Source organism: Euprymna scolopes, chromosome 31 (genome assembly GCF_053919585.1).
Source record: "Euprymna scolopes isolate OS-2025 chromosome 31, ASM5391958v1, whole genome shotgun sequence".
NCBI classification, from domain to species: Eukaryota; Metazoa; Mollusca; class Cephalopoda; order Sepiida; family Sepiolidae; genus Euprymna; species Euprymna scolopes.
In genome coordinates, this window is record NC_136512.1 from 109,725 (window position 1) to 126,637 (window position 16,913).

Consider the following 16,913-nt stretch of genomic DNA (forward strand, 5'->3'; position numbering starts at 1 on the left):
ATGTAGAACAGGCAGAGGGATGCAACATTTTGTCGATGGGACAGAGGCTGAAGCTTAGATGAGAGTTCAGTACCTATTAGGTTGGTGACTCTCTTTTGAACCCTGTCAAGGAGTGAGAGACAAGTAACAGATGCATTAGCCCAAATGTGGCAGCAGTACTCCATACATGGGCGAATGGTGGCCTTATAGAGGTACAGGATACTTTCAGGCATAAGTAGCTTTCTAGCATGGTAGAGAGAGCCCATCTTCTTCGCAGCAGCCCTAGCAATGGTCTCAATGTATCTATTCCACTTTATGTTCCCTGTAAAAGTTATTCAAGGTGATCACACATAATTTTCTAAAAATATTTTTGGGGAGAGGTATATAATTTAGTATATATATTAATATATGAGTAAAAATTTGGAATTAGATTATGTTGGCACTTGCCAACATAGCATTTATAAGTATTTAATTTCCTTCTGTTCATGTATTAATTGCCCGCATTTTGGAGGAAAAAATGCTGGCCTGCAAAGTCAAGGGTGGCTTTATTGACTGAGTTCGAATCTCCCAACCAACAGTAATTATCACTTCCTACATTCATGATTGCATAAATCTGAAACACTAGTGTCTGTATGCATAAAAATAATTGTTAATATTATTTAAAACATATTATAGTTAAATATATAGTATTGTATAGTTTTCTTTATTTATAAAAAATATTATTGTCTACATATATGCATGCATGTTTCAGCTATGATTTCTTTTGAATTTCGGCATAACCAGGCCTTTAGTCTTAACTAGTTTCAAATGCGGATGCATTGAGTTATTTTTTCAAACTTTCTTTCAGAGAATTAGGGACAGAAAATGGGAAGAGAAGAAAATCCTATGCTATTTTGGCAAAGTATCTATTTACTTTTCATAGTAATTAATAAATATGATTATACATCATTACTTTTTATCAAACTAACTATAGGAAAATCTTTATACAAATTTATTACTCAAAACCTGGCTTTAAGTTTGTTGAAATCTATTATTCCAACCATCTGTTAAGAGCAATTCACACTTTATAAATATACATTCACTTACCATATATATGCACTCAATTTATTTTACTGTCTCTATTATTTTATTTATCTATATCCACATAAACTCTCTCATATATACGCATACATATACATCTTAATCAGCACAATATTTCCTTATTAATATGATACAGGAAATATGAATTGGAATAAATACATTGAGGACATTGCCAAGGATGCTGTAAAGAAGGTGCCTCCATTTACCATGTGGAAAAATTACTCACACCTGAGAGTATTCTATACAAAGCCACTATTCGCCCATGCATAGAGTAACGTTGCCACATATGGGTTGATGCATCAATCACTAGTCTCTCCCTTTTAGGCAGTATCTAAAAAAGAGTCTCAAACCTAATAGGTGTTGCAGTATTGGCCAAGCTCTAACTTCTGTCCCATCACCACAATATTGTATCCATGTGCCTGTTTTACAAGTACTTTAATGGAATGTGCTCTAATGAACTCATAGTATTTGTGCTCCTCAATGTAATACTTCCAGCTAACCCAACAAGTAGAAATATCCCACCCTTCACTTTTGTGGTCCCTAGATGCCAGAAAGGCTTTTACTCTAATAGTTTCTTCCCTTGGATTATTACACTTTAGAATTCTCTCCATGTTTCCTACTTCTCTGACTGTATTGATATGCAGAAGTTTAAATGTAATGTAAACAGACATACACTACGTAACTCCCCACAATCTCCTGCTAGACATAATCTAAAATAGTAATCCCTTACATCCAAATGGCAATTTGCCTTCTTTGGGGTAAAAAAAAGGAAAAAAAGGTACATGAAATGTATAATTGAATTGTCCAATGATCATAAACAAAATAAAACAAAACAAAGTTCAGAAACCTTTTCGCACTATGACAGAACAAATAAGTTAAGACAATAATGTTCAAAATAGTTTAAAGGTACATTTTTTTCCCAGGGAGATCAATTTTTTTCAAAAATATACACCAAAACATACTTTCAAATATTCTTCCAATAAAAAGTAATTTAAATTATTCAAAAAATTTATCAATCTGAATCCTGTATAATAATTTACATTATTTGAATTACTGTTCTCATCTTGTGTGTTATTTTCACAACGTTTTGATCAATGTCATCTCCAATTTTTATAATGTGTATCTTGATCGGAAATCTGTATGGAATTTCAAACAGAATCCTTTGTTTAATCCACAGAGGTGCATGCTCTTGTTATCAGATGTAATTGGGTAGAAGTTATAAGTAATTTGCGATTGTACTTTGAAACAGTAATATCCAAAAGATTTCATACAGTACAATTAGTAATAATGTGTTGTAATAAATGGTATATATATATATATATATATATATATATATATATATATATATATATATATATATCTGAAATTAGTATATTTAGGCAGCATTTTTTCTTTTATGCAGGTTTCATTAAATAGCACGGATGACTCTTGCTTGTTTTTCTTGTAATCCTCCTTTTCTCTTTGTCGGACCATAACGAACGAGTGAAAAAAGAAATTTCCCATAATCGCGAACGTTTTCGACCTCCATTGGTCATCCTCAGGCGAGTAGTAAAAAATAAAAAATGAAATTGAAAAATGAAAATAGCGAGATGAAATGAAAAGACGATTAAAAGATGATTAAAAGGCGATTAAAATCGCTTAAAATCATTAAAATACTAAAAAGCACTTGAGCGTGCCCTCAATTTCGTTTTGAGTCTGGTTAATGGTTTTTATTTTTTACTACTCGCCTGAGGATGACTAATGGAGGTCGAAAACGTTCGCGATTATGGGAAATTTTTTTTTTCACTCGGAAAAAACGTTCAGAAAATGGTCCGACAAAGAGAAAAGGAGGATTACAAGAAAAACAAGCAAGAGTTATCCGTGCTATTTAATGAAACCTGCATATATATATATATATATATATATATATATATATATATATATATATATATATATATATATAATATGTCTTAATATATAATGATTTATAGTGATAATTAGTAAGAATCTATACCTAAAAACAAAAATAGGTTAAAGGCTCCTAAAATTCATACTAGAATTGCCTACAAGAACCCGTGGTATAGTGGATAAGTGATTGATAAAGTATTTCTGGAGATTGGAGGTTCAATCTTCAGTGCGGGTGACACTCAAAACACAATTGCAAATTACTTAGAAAAATGGTGGGATCTTTCTATTGATCCAGAAGATATCTCACTGCTGATACAATTCTCTATCTATATAAGAGCCAGGTACGTCCAAGGATGGAATAGTTGCCACATCTGGCAGGAGCTGCTAGAAAGGACTTGTCCTGCCTTGATACAGTTCAAAATAGACTTTGTAGCCTCATAGGTGATGGCCTTTTCTCTTCCCTGCAACCTCTATCTCACAGAAGAGATGTTGCGAGTTTGTCTCTGATGTATCGTTATTTTCATGGAAAGTGCTCGACTGAGCTTCAGTCTATGGTCCCCCCTCGCCAAACTTTCACAAGAAACACTCTTCTAGCTGAAAACACTATCAATAATTCCCACCACTCTTTATTTGTGCCTAAACCTAAACGTAGATTCCATGAACAAAGCTTCTTTCTTAGAACTGCACACCTGTGGAATTGTCTTCCGTTTTCCTGCTTTCCGGCTGACTACAATATGGTTGTGTTCAAGTCTAATGTAAATAAGTTCTTGATGAGCTGTTCCATATAAGTTAACAAATTTGCAGAATTTTCATTACTAATGATTACTATAGTGGCCAATTTCTACTGTACATGCTTTAACCCTTATCCTCGAGTGGCCTCTTGGCCTTGATAATGTGGTGATGCCTGTGTAAAAAAAAAACTTAAAACTTTAACTCACTTTGACAAGATACATCAGAAGAACCTAGGAAGTTACATCAACAAAAACGTGAAAATAAAACTCAAGATGAAAACAGTAGCCTAAAGAAGCCAAATAATACAAGTAATCAATCCTCATCTAAAAAATTTAGAAACTGAATTTTACAGTTTTCATAATACAAACAAAAATGACAAACTCTTGATTTGTCCATGGGTGCACTCAACTATGAAGAAACATCAGATCTTGTGGGGTCATTCATTTTATATACACTTACATATATATTTGATAATACATCTATAGATATAGATCAGATGGATTAGATAAAAGAAGTGATTCTAACAAAATAAAGGAATAAAAATTAAGAAATTACACTCATTGAAATGAAAAAATTAGGGATAAGAGGAGACATACTAGCTAACATAAAAATAACTTATTTTAGATGACATTCAAAATTTAAATACAAATGCTTACGAGCCATGCTAAAAAAATAATGCCAATCCAATATATGTAAAACCAAAGTACAGCCATCCCCCATCAGTCATATAACAGATTCCTTATTCTGTTGAACATAGGCTTGGCAATAACTCTAGCATTGAAAATATATTTAAGAAGTCAAGCAACATTTACAACAGATCCCTACAGAATAGTGAGTATCATATAAAAAATTAACTATAAGCAGCATGACATCAACAGCAAAATTATCAATCGGAATAGTTTTCAAAATTAAAACACTTATTAATATAGAAATAGTAGAAGAAACCCTGATTCATAGTCTGAAAATTATTACATATCTCAAGAAGCCATACAAAAAAAAAAAAAAAAACAATTGGAAAGTGCCGATAATATATACACTCAAAGAAAATCTCTTGAGCGGGGAGATAAATAACTATCTTTGTTGGTACTAGTGAACCTAATTACACTCCTAAGGCAATTGGAGTCAGGGGTTTAGACGGTCAAGAGTAGGTAAATATATCAGTTTAATACTTATTACATAAAGAAATTAGGTTATTTGTATTAAAGTAGTTTCTTTCCAACTCCCGCTTTCTATTTAGCAAAATTCTTGCCAAAATTTTACCAGAAATCTTGCCGGTGTATAACAAAGAAAACTCACTTCTTTATTTTTTTATGTAAACTTAAATAAATCATTTCAATATAAAGACTAAAAATATATTTTTATTACAAGATATTTTTAAAATGTCAATTTAATGACATACCTCCGTTGAGAAGCAATGTATATAAGAACTAAACAGCCAAAAATTAACAATGTAGATTTTGAAAACAGTAATAACTTTGTAAAGTGCCTTGGTACTTAACTATTCATTATATGTATGTATGTATGTATGTATGTATGTATGTATGTGTGTGTATGTATGTATGTATGTATGTATGTATGTATTGTGTGTATGTATGTATATGTGCACATATAGTTACATATGCATATATATATGTTGTAATTTAAATTATAAAGTAATAAAATAATTAAAAATAACTGTAAATTCCATACCATTTTGTAAATCACAATTTAAACCAGTGTACATTTATTTTAGTCACGTCCTTAACATGTTAAAACATATTTTTTTCACATACGAGACTCTTCACTATTTTAAGTAATTTGAATGTAATTTGAACTGAAGCATATAAAAGCATCCAGATTTTAAACAAAACAGTAATCAAAAACCGCCTGAAGACGACTAAAAAAATCAGTTTAAAGTACTTGCAAAAAAGAGAGAGAGAAAAAAAACAGATGGACGAATATGACTACGGAACTTTCCTACACAAATTCGACCGAGACATAAGAATTACCACTTGAAAAATGGAAAAATTATAAAAAATGACAAAGACACTCTGTGCTAACAATATCTGTCTGAATGAAAACATGCTGCCTAAATACACAATATATATATATATATATATATATATATATATATATATATATATATATATATATATATATAATTTTTGTTTTTGAATTACATGGCCAACTATCTAAATATCAGAAACATTTTTTTCAATTTCCAATTTTTTTCTATTTTATATCCGCAAAGGTTGTTCGTTTAGACTTTTCACTAATCACGTCTGTCCAGTGATTTGATAACGCATAATTTAGAGTTAAATTGAAAATAGAATAATTTCAAAGTATAAAGATGCAAAACCACATAACATGAAGGAGAGTCCAGCATGGAAAATGCAGAATGTAAAGGACCAATTAAACGCTTAGTTGCATAATCATACGATTAAAAGGTCAACATAAAATAGCAAAGCTATAGTCAAATATCCCAAACGTGATGTCTTCTAGTCTTTTAAAGAAAATAATATAAAATAGGTAAATGAGTTACGAAATATAAACGCTTCCATCCACAACGCCACAACGGATGTACGATATCTAAACTTTGAAATACCTTTATTTATTAAAACGCCCCCAAAACTATGACCATAAGATCGGATTAGTCCACAGCAAAATGCTAAAATTGAATCACTGAATTATTAATCTATTTTATCTATTTTATTAAATCTGTTTTAAGGCCCTCAAGCTGATTTCCAAATATATTGCTTCATTCATTTTATGAGTAGCTAGAAAAAACAAAAAACATTAAGAAATGTAAGGGGAATAATCCATAAGTAAAAGCTGATTCAGTTATTTCCCTTATTAATCAACACTAAATATAAAAAAATCTTCATTAATTCATATCACTATTCCATAAAAGTCATGAGATTCAGAAGTTTTTCAAAGAAGTTTATACATAAATATTTATTGCAGGAGAGGAACAAAGAATATATATTTCCCATTATATTAAATTAGTTAAATACGTTTTAATTTTATAGTTTATATGAAAGGCATAGTAAATATGTCAATTTGCCAAACTACATTAAAAACACTTCAATACAAGAATAATTCCCAATACTAAAAGTTTTTTTTTTGTTTTAAGGATAAATAGAGGACATGGCATAAGCAAAGTGAAAGTAGCTAAGGAGTATCTAATGTCTAATGATGTAACCACATTTTTTTCCACCCCAAATAAGGCACAGCACCACTTAGTCGTGAGAGGCTACTATTTGGGACCACATTTGCAGGGCACTATATATGGAGTTGGGCAGCGAGATGTCTGTTCACATTACACTTGAATTTATGCATGTCAGTACAGTAAGGGAAGCAAGGACTCGGGAGGGAATTCCAAAGTGCAGCAGTCTGAGGAAAAAGCTATTCGAGTAGGAGACTTTACGGCATCTAAGGAGCGCTACAATGTAGGGTGGGATTTTGCTGCTTTTCAGGTTTGTTGAGGGTATAGTCGTCGAGGGGGTAATAGTGCTTTAGGTTTGTCAGAGCACTTGCTATTGAAATACTTGTAAAACAGGCACAAGGACGGCGATGGGACAGAGGTTGGAGTTTAGTTGATAGTTCAGGACCAATTAGGTTGGCGACTCTCTTTTGAACCCTGTCCAGGAGTGAGAGACTAGTGGCAAATGCACCAGCCCAGATGTGGCAACAATACCCCATGTATGGGCTGACCGTGGCCTTGTAGAGATACAGGATACTCTCAGGTGTGAGTAGCCTTCTAGCATGGTAGAGAGAGTCTACCTTCCTTCCAATTGCCTCAATGTATTTGTTCCAATTCATGTTGTCTGTGAATGTTAACCCTAGTATTGAATAGCAGGGGTTTCATATTTAAAGATGACGGGGACATGTATAACGATTATGAGGGAGACATTTATACTAGTTCTTATATGCTTCTTGGAGACTTCTTATTTAACAGTTCTTATAGCACAGATAGAATGATAATCACATTTATATATATTATATGATGATGACAACTGTGACAATTCTTGAAGTTTCATATTAAATACGGCCTGGGTAATATATGAAGTAAGTTTTTGACACAGAGGAGGGGTGATACATAATCTTCGAAGGGTTATATCATGTTCATTATAAGATGATAAACACAATTACCTTTCATTCGTGATGAAGGATGACACAAGACAAGTTACAACACAATCATTACTTCTTTATTCATCTGATGGGCTAGTCAATGACGTCAGGAATTCAAACTTGAATCTACATGGTTAATCTTCTACCCTTCGCCTCTAAGGGACTATGTCAACTCTTGGCTGATCAACTGACTCTCACCTCCTGACTGGTTGACTAAAATCCGAACCCACAGTATCCTATATGGAGAAATGTCCTTTGTCTATGGCGTTAGAAGTGTGTTTTCAAATGGGACTAATTTCACATGGCTTTTTATATGTTTGTCCAACACACTCTTGACAAACAAAAGTATCCTCAATTCTAATCTAACCTATTTTTAAACAATATAATAATAATCCCTTTTTCATGTAACACTAGGAGCTTCAATCATGGCAATCAGTGGTTGAGAAGGTTTCTTTTAATTATAAAAGAAAATAAGCTTAGTCTTGGCAGCATTGAATGTAACCAACCAGTTATGGCCCCATTCCACTACAAACTGGAGGTCTTCCTTTAGAGTTTTAGCAGTTTCCTTAAATATGTTTTTATTTGTTTTATTTTCATGTCTGTTATAGAGCGTGGTGTCATCAGCAAATATCCCCATCTCCGTTCCTATTTTGAAAATAAATAAATAAATAATTGTTATAATTCTTTTTCTATCCTTTGCAAATGATTCAAATTTTAGTATGTTATGGATGATAACGACTACCAGTTGTCAAAATTCAGGTTTTCACAGTTGTTATTTCTAACAAATATTACCTTTTAAAAGTTGTCGCTTAGTTTTGGACGCTACTGTATAAACGTAACAAATGAACACAATTTTCTATCACAAAGATTAGTATATAATGGCAAAAATAAGCCCAAATATAACTACATTCAGCCATCGATTTCGCATAAAGCTTTCATTCTAAGTCAATAATCTATAATTTTTCCAGTTTTAAACGGGCAAAACGCCAATCATATATATATATATACTCACGTTCACCTTCAACAAGGCACATCACCACTTGGATGTAAGGAGCTATTATTTGGGACAATGCCTAGGAAAGATTAACAAGATGTTGGTTTACATTACATTTAAACTTCTGTATATCAGTACAATCGGGGAAGTACATAGTAAGAAGGGAATTCCAAAGTCTAGCCGTTCGAGGCAAGAAACTATTAGAGTAGAAAGCTTTCTGGCATTTGAAGAGTGAATGGGGTGTAATTTTATTGCTTTGCTGGGTTTCTCGGGGATATGTTCGTCAGGGAGGAACAAGTGCAACGAATTCATCAGAGCACATGCCATCAAGATACTTGTAAAACAGACAACATTGCCGCGATGGGACAGGGGTTAGAGCTTAGTTGACAGTGGGACCTATTAGATTGAAGACTTTTTTAATCCTATCCAAGAGGGAGAAACTAGTAGTAGATGCACCAGCCCAGATGTGGTAACAATATTCCATGCATGAGCAAATGGTGGCCTTGCAGAAGTACAGGATACTCTTAGGTGTGAGTAGTCTTCTAGCATGATAGAGGGATCCCACCTTCCTTGCAGCAGCCTTTGCAATGTCCTCAATGTATTTTTCTCCAGTTCATATTTCCTGTGAATGTAAAGCCAAGGAGTTTGAAGGAAGAACTCTCAGGTAAGGTGTTATTTGTTATGGATATCGTTAGTTGGACATATATATATATATATATATATATATATATATATATATATATATATATATATATATATCGCATCTATATGCATAGATCATCGTATAACGATTAGATCACTCTCTGACTGACGTAAATGAACATTTAAAATTAAAATGTTTAAATTCAACGTTATTTCACACGATTAATGGTAGCCGAATGGATTAGGTCTTCGCTAAACCAAGCCAGAGATGTCTCGTGATGCGGGGTTCGAATCGTTTGACTGGTATTAATCGTGACACCCTGCACTGAAGATTCCCGAAAGGATGAAACACTAGTGTCTGTAGGTATTTAATTATTATAGTAAAAAAATAATTATATATATATATATATATATATATATATATATATATATATATATATATATATATATATAGTAAGTTTTGAAAATATATATGCCAATTAAGCTACACAGAATTTTCTGCGTTTCATCTGCATAAGAATTCGTCAGGCTATTGCACACACACACACACACACACACACACACACACATATATATATATATATATATATATATATATATATATATATATATATATATAAATTATTATTTACAACATTTATTGTTTACACACAAGGAATAGAAGATAAAGATAATTATGTCCTTATCCCATGGAGTTTCAAACATTTGGCTGGATATTATAATTTGTAGAAGATTTGTTAATTTTTAAAGTTGAATAAACATATATTTTTATTTAATAAAAATGTTTACTGTCTCTGAAACAATCGTACGCAGAGTATTTCTTTATGCTAACTTGTTGGGGCCAATATAAATGACCATTCCATAAAGCATATTATCTCATACCTGTTATATATATATATATATATATATATATATATATATATATATATATATATATATATATGTATATGTATATATATGTGTGTGTGTGCGTGCGTGCGTGTGTGCATGCATATGTGTGCGTGTGTATGTGTGTGTTTATGTATACTCGTATATATATATATATGAAAAAAATACATATATATATATGAAAAAAATACATAAAAAATGAAAAATAATATCAGTGATCTTATTTTTCATTTTCTATATATTTTTTACAGTATAACAAAAACAAACAAAAAATATAACGAGATGCCCCCTCTTCAATATATAATAATAAAAAAAGCAAATGTAAGACAAAAAAAAAAAAAATTCCGAAAAAATAAATTACCTTCTTTTGTTTGTGTTCTCGGTCTGTACTTCGATTTATCGATAAAAGAAATCGATACACTGACGCCAACAAAAATAAAGAAAATCCTCAAAAAAAAAAAGAAAATCCTCCAAAAATGGTTGGTGATCTATTTTATCGATTTTGTGGATTTTTGATGATTCAAGGTTCCATTTTTTTTTCCTTTGAGGTTTATAACATCGCAAGTGAGGAGTTTAAATGTGAGTCATTTTCCATCTAGGCGCAAGTGTCATCAGTGTCCGCTTATAGGAAATGTAGATATTTGGATGAACAATAATTGACATTGTGTTAGACATAAGCGTGGGTGTAAATGTGTGTATGCGTGTGTATCCGCATATGCAGTCGTAAGACTTAATTTGTTCACATACTCAATTTTTTGTTGATGGAGCTAATTTAGAAGTTAAATAACTAAAAGTGCAAATAGAATAGCACTCACTAAACGCATACCACCGCTATGGCCCAACGTTAAAAATGATGAAAATTAAATTATTAAATAAAAAATTATAGAGACAAAATAAAATTACAAAACTGAAGAAATTAAGTGATATTATTATATAAATATAATAATATTAATAAATTAAGATATAATAAAAATGAATAAAACTAACACTTAGAAATAAAATGGATATCAATAAAAAATATATACAATAGTTAAGTTTTGGTAACCTGTAACAAAAATTAATAATAAAAACACATATTTATCACATGCATTAAAATGAAATTCTCTGTTATTTATTTTTTTTTTTTTAATACTGTTTTTCAATCCAACCCAGTCATATTACCACTTGGACGTAAGGGGCTACTATTTGAGATCGTGTCTAACAGGGGACTGTGGGGAGTTAGCCAGCGAGATGTCTGTTCACATTACATTTAAATTTCTGTATGCCAGTACAGCCAGGGAAGAATGAAACAGGGGATAATTTCAAAGTCTAGCAGTTCGAGGAAAGAAACTATTGTGGGAATTTGCTGCTTTTCTACCGATCCCCGTCAATTTTCACATGTAGAAATTATTCCTAAGTTTTTTAAATTTTCTTTTTATAAATGTCCAATATTCAGAATAATTAATTTGTAAAAACATGGTACAAAAATGCAAAAAAAAAAAAACAATCTTATAAATCATTTACACGCGTTAAACTTGTTAGGTTTGGTAGATAATTTCATTCTAATGCATTTAATATAAATTATATGTTTTTAATTTTTTTTTTTGATTAAGAATCTCGAGTGCTAAGTAGTCCGCACATTGACCTAAATAATAATAATAATAATAATAATAATAATAATAATAATAATAATAATAATAATAATAATAATAATAATAATAATCAATTAAATTTAATTAAATAACTTAAAATATACGAAAAAAAAAAACTAAAATTTGTGAAATATTGTAATGCTTTCAATTAGTGAAATATATGTAATGCTTTCAATCCAACAAATCTTTATACGTAAGGTATGTGTACGTCTTGGTCCTTTCACTTCTTTTCATGCAAAAAGAAATATAGAGACGTTTCTAAGAGTTTCTTCAAGATTTTATTTTTGGAGAAAAGTGATTCGATCATGAGAGAGAGAGAGAGAGAGAGAGAGAGAGAGAGAGAGAGAGAGAGTAAGGTTGCGAACAAATTTTCAAAGTAACATTTCACATTTGTCGATTATCAAATGTTTCTACAGTATTATCGGCGGTGTGTCTCGCATTCGTTTCCACAGACAACTCTCATTATTGGTGATGTCTTCTGTTTGGCTCTCATAGCAGACTAATATGAAAAAAAAAACCGTTTTCTCTCAGCTCGAAAAACATGACGTCACTATCTCACTTTCCTCTCATGTTCTGTTGTATTTACGATGCTTGACTTGCTATCCATTGCCTCTACATCACCTATCGTTGATTCATCCGCGGAAATGATTCTGTTTTGCAGATTTTAATCATAATGATATGCACTTAGTACGACCTTTGTCTAAGTTCACACTAGCTCACTTACTTGCTATTTATATATGGTCCCTAATGTAGCAACTAGATGAGATTCTTTTTATTCATCAAAGAAAAAGAAAAAAGTATCTTTTCGTCAAGTGTCAGGTGTTTTAAAGAGTAACGATTTTAATTGCATTTGGTGTTTGATGCCGATTCTTCAAGTGTGGTCAACTTTGTCCGGGCGATTCTTCTCAGCATTTAAAACTACATACCAAAGAATTGTGATTTTGTATACTTTTTCTGTATCGATTCTATTGTCTCAATGTCTTATTACCACCATTGTAAGAAAAAAACTTTCATTTCTTACTTTGTGTACCTAAAGCCAAACGGAATTTCCACGAACAGAGTTTATTTCCCAAATCATTATCACAGGACTATTTCCCTACGTGACTATCTTAAAATTCTGTCCATATCAATTTATTGTTTTCAATCTTCTTATAGTACTGTCCATCAACCAGCTGACAATCTCATTAATCCTTAGTGACTCATTAATATATAAAAAAGAAAGATTGATACTTATACAGAATAAGGATCGTGCTATCATCGGAATTTTTCAGAGAGTTTATGTAAAACACCGGAAGGTGCCTTTTTGTTTTAATTTTTCTTGTGCAAACTGAGACCTTTTTCAATGAAAAATATATTATTTTGATATTACAAAAATAATCAAAGGAAAACTTAATTGAAAAATGAAAACAATATTCTTTTTGCTGTTACAAAGAAAATGAAATGAACAATTATTAAACAATTTTTAGGAAACTTTAAACAATTTAAAATTCAAATCAATGAAAAAACATATTTTAAGATAAGTTGAATGAATAAATAGTTATTTTTGAATAATAAACAACTGATAAACAATTAAAAACTTTATCTGACTTTTTATTTTATTTATATACTAGCGATACACCCTTTTAGCCGCACGGTTTAATAAAGAAGATTAATAATAAAATAGGTCAATATTAAGAGAAATGTAGAATATTGATAATTTTAGATTATTTTAAAATGCACGATATGCGGTCAGTGTTTCCATGGATACAAAGCGGTGACTCGATATTTGTGTCCCTTTTGGTTTTTGGTTTGGGTTGGTAATCGACACCTAAACTCCAATCCTGCCTAAATGGTATATAAAGTGGTAATTAAAGTCAAGTTAATAAAGAAGAAATGGAAAAACTATTTTTTTTTCAAAGTAACAGAACAACAATAAGAAGTTACGTCGTCCAAAAAAACAAAAAAGAAAGAAAGAGAAAATACGCTGTAATAGTCGTGTGTGCGTGTGTGCGTCTGGGCATGCGCCCTGTAGGGTAGTAGTAATATGCAATATTTCATAACATAAATAACGGTGTTAGCGTCGGTTTGACGCGTCGCTAGGCAACGAACTAAAAATGGCCTGTTATTTTCATTTGCATACGTACAATAATACATAGCGAATATCTGTTGCCGATACTTGTTGGAAACATTTCGATGCAAAACCTAGCTAAAAACACTGCCAGGCTAGCAGTGTCAGAAATTTCTTGAAAATAGTGAATAATTCCACCCCATCTTTCCAAGCTTATAACTCATCGAAAAATGTAATTTAAGCCCTAAATTTTTTTTTCAATTAAAGGAGCAAGGACCAAGGTTTTATTAAAAAAAAACAACAAAAAAAAAACAATGTGTTTTTTTTTAAAAAAAAAGGTTTTAAACTTCGGACTTTACAGGTAAATTTCTAAAAAAGGGATTTTTTTTTGTTTTAAATTTGAATATATTATTTATTGACCTTTTCTCTTCAATTTGTGATATATAAAACTATTAAACATAAATTAATTATTTACTTTTTAAGAGAAACTTGAAAATGTGTGACACTTACACAAATGGGGGGGGGCGTGAATTAAAAAAAAACGTTTGTCTAAAATATTATATTCGGTTTATTGGAAAGAACATAAAATTTCACATTGACCCTGAAAATATCGTAAAAATAGAATCAATAGAAAAATTTTGATAGATTTTTAAAGTTTAAAAATTGAAAAATATTAAGTTCGGAAAATTCATTACTGTTTTAAAAAAAAAATATTTGTATTACTTTTAAAACAACTGTAATAGTTTATTTTGGAAGTATAATCCATAAAGAAAATAAACAACCCACTTTTAACAGAGAAATTACGAGATTTTTATATTTTATTCGCAGTTTCGTGTTAGGGGTGTCAAAAATTCCTACAAAAATTCTGATACTGCTACTGCCAGGCATAGCCAGTACCTTTGTGTGAAATTTTATAAAAATCGGTCCAGTCGATTTTGAGTCTATAACGAACGAACTTACACACACACACACACACACACACACACACACACACACACACACACACACACACACACACACACACACACACAAACGCACGCACGCACACACACACACACACACACAGATAAAGTTGCATTTATATAATTGTAGAGATATATATTTGACTCGTATGTAGCGCGAGGAAAAATGCACCACATGGCGAGAAGCATAAAGAAAAAAAAATAACAGGGTGAGATGGACGTGTGGCCCCATTAGTGGCAGCGAGAGACTTTTAAGATGGTGTCGAGACGGCAGTGTTTGTTAATTTCATGGCAGACGAAATGAAGAATAAAAAAAAGACGCAGTCATTGTTTGGAAAGTAATGATAATAAATGCCTTTTGTTAAAATAGAAAAAAGTCTAGTTAGATTTTTGTTTCTTTTGTTTTTTATTTTTTTGTTCCTTTGCGACAGTGCCAGACAGCGTCTGTGTCCGTGAGGATTGAACTATAACGACACAGTAAAAAAAAATAACGGCCACCTTAGAAGTATAGCTAAATTCCAAAATCCAAATATTTATTTTTCATGTAAAAGAGTTTCTCCAGCATGTTAAATTTCGGTACACTTTTTACAGATCCGTTTTGTGATGTGGAAACATTCGGTTATATTATATAATTATCATACCGTCTCTTCTGATGCATACACTCCTAAAAAATAGAAATTCTTTGTATAAAAAGAACAAAAAAAAATGCATAAAAAATATAATGTCAGAGAAAAGAAAAAAAAATTAGAGACTCAACCTCATTTATATATAAACGATGTTGAATCTCTGTAATTTTCTTTTCTTCACAATATATATGATGGACTCTCCCGTCGATTTCAACGTATGAGGTTCTGATGATCATTTAATGCACCTTGTGTTTGAATCTAGAGTGACATTTAAGACTCGCTAATAAAATCGAACGAAAACCACATACAGGGCAAGAGTGTAGGTGAAGAGTGCGTGTTGCTCTGACAGCCTCTGAAGCTCTGTTCATTTCTCTTGTTTCTTGCAGTTTGACGATGTTGTATGCAAAAAAATTTCTGATTCCAGTGTAAATTGCACTCCTCCAAGCCTTACGGTCTGAGGCAGTATTCTCAAAATCAGTGTGTGCAATATTTGCAGCTGCAGATTACTTTTCAGCTTATCCTTAAACCTGAGAAATGATTGGCCAACATTTCGTTGACCACATACATGAGAATCTTTGGAATTCTATCATCTTGCATCCGTAAAATATGACCAGCCCATTGTAACTGTGCCCTCATGAGGAAGCTTTCAATTTCATCAATATTACACATCGTTAGAAGATCAGCATTGAATCTTCTGTTCTTCAGGGTTAATCCACAGATTGCTTGGAGACACCCCTTGTGAAAGACGTCCAGCTGCTGAATCTGTCTACAATACAATACTCCGACCCATACAGAGGAAAAGTGAGGACGACAGCTTTGTACACTTGGATTTTTATCTCAAGATGAATACCTCTGTTGTTTCAAAGACGATGACATAGTTAGCTAAATGCGCTAGACGCTTTTGCAATTCTATTGACAATTTCTTCATCCAAAGTTCTACTTGAATTAACTTTACTATCAAGATAGTTAAAATTCTTCACATACGTGAAATCAGTTCCGGCAACACATATTGGTATCTCAGGGAACCTGTGTACAGGTGAGTTTTCTTTCATGCCTCCTACTTGTCTAAGTGTAAGTACAGGCTGATAAACAACCTCCGTCTTTGGGATGCTGATGGTCAGACCAAATGCTTTGCAAGCAGCCGAGAACCTGCCCACTGAGTTTCTTCAAAAGAAGTTGCTACCAGAGCTGCATCGTCAGCAAACAACAGATTGTGGATTATGCTGGTCCTTGTCCGAGTTTTGGCTTTGAATCGTTGGTGGTTGAAAAGGCCTCCACTTGCTCTGAATTGGAGTTTAACGCCATCTTCCACCTCTGAAAATGCACGTTTAGTAT

The 16,913-nt window shown here is 31.9% G+C and overlaps 2 protein-coding genes across 4 annotated transcripts in view; one reads left to right on the plus strand and one right to left on the minus strand.

The window, feature by feature from the left end:
- Positions 1–10,922, minus strand: part of LOC145255575 (neuropeptide FF receptor 2-like) — a 30,227-nt gene extending 19,305 nt beyond the window's left edge. The window contains exon 1 of the mRNA XM_080114039.1: positions 10,674–10,922. The gene's annotated coding sequence lies outside the window, so the exon portion shown is untranslated. The remainder of the gene's footprint in view (positions 1–10,673) is intronic.
- Positions 1–16,913, plus strand: part of LOC145255574 (retinol dehydrogenase 13-like) — a 171,641-nt gene that overhangs the window by 102,996 nt on the left and 51,732 nt on the right. The gene's annotated exons all lie outside the window — the stretch shown is intronic.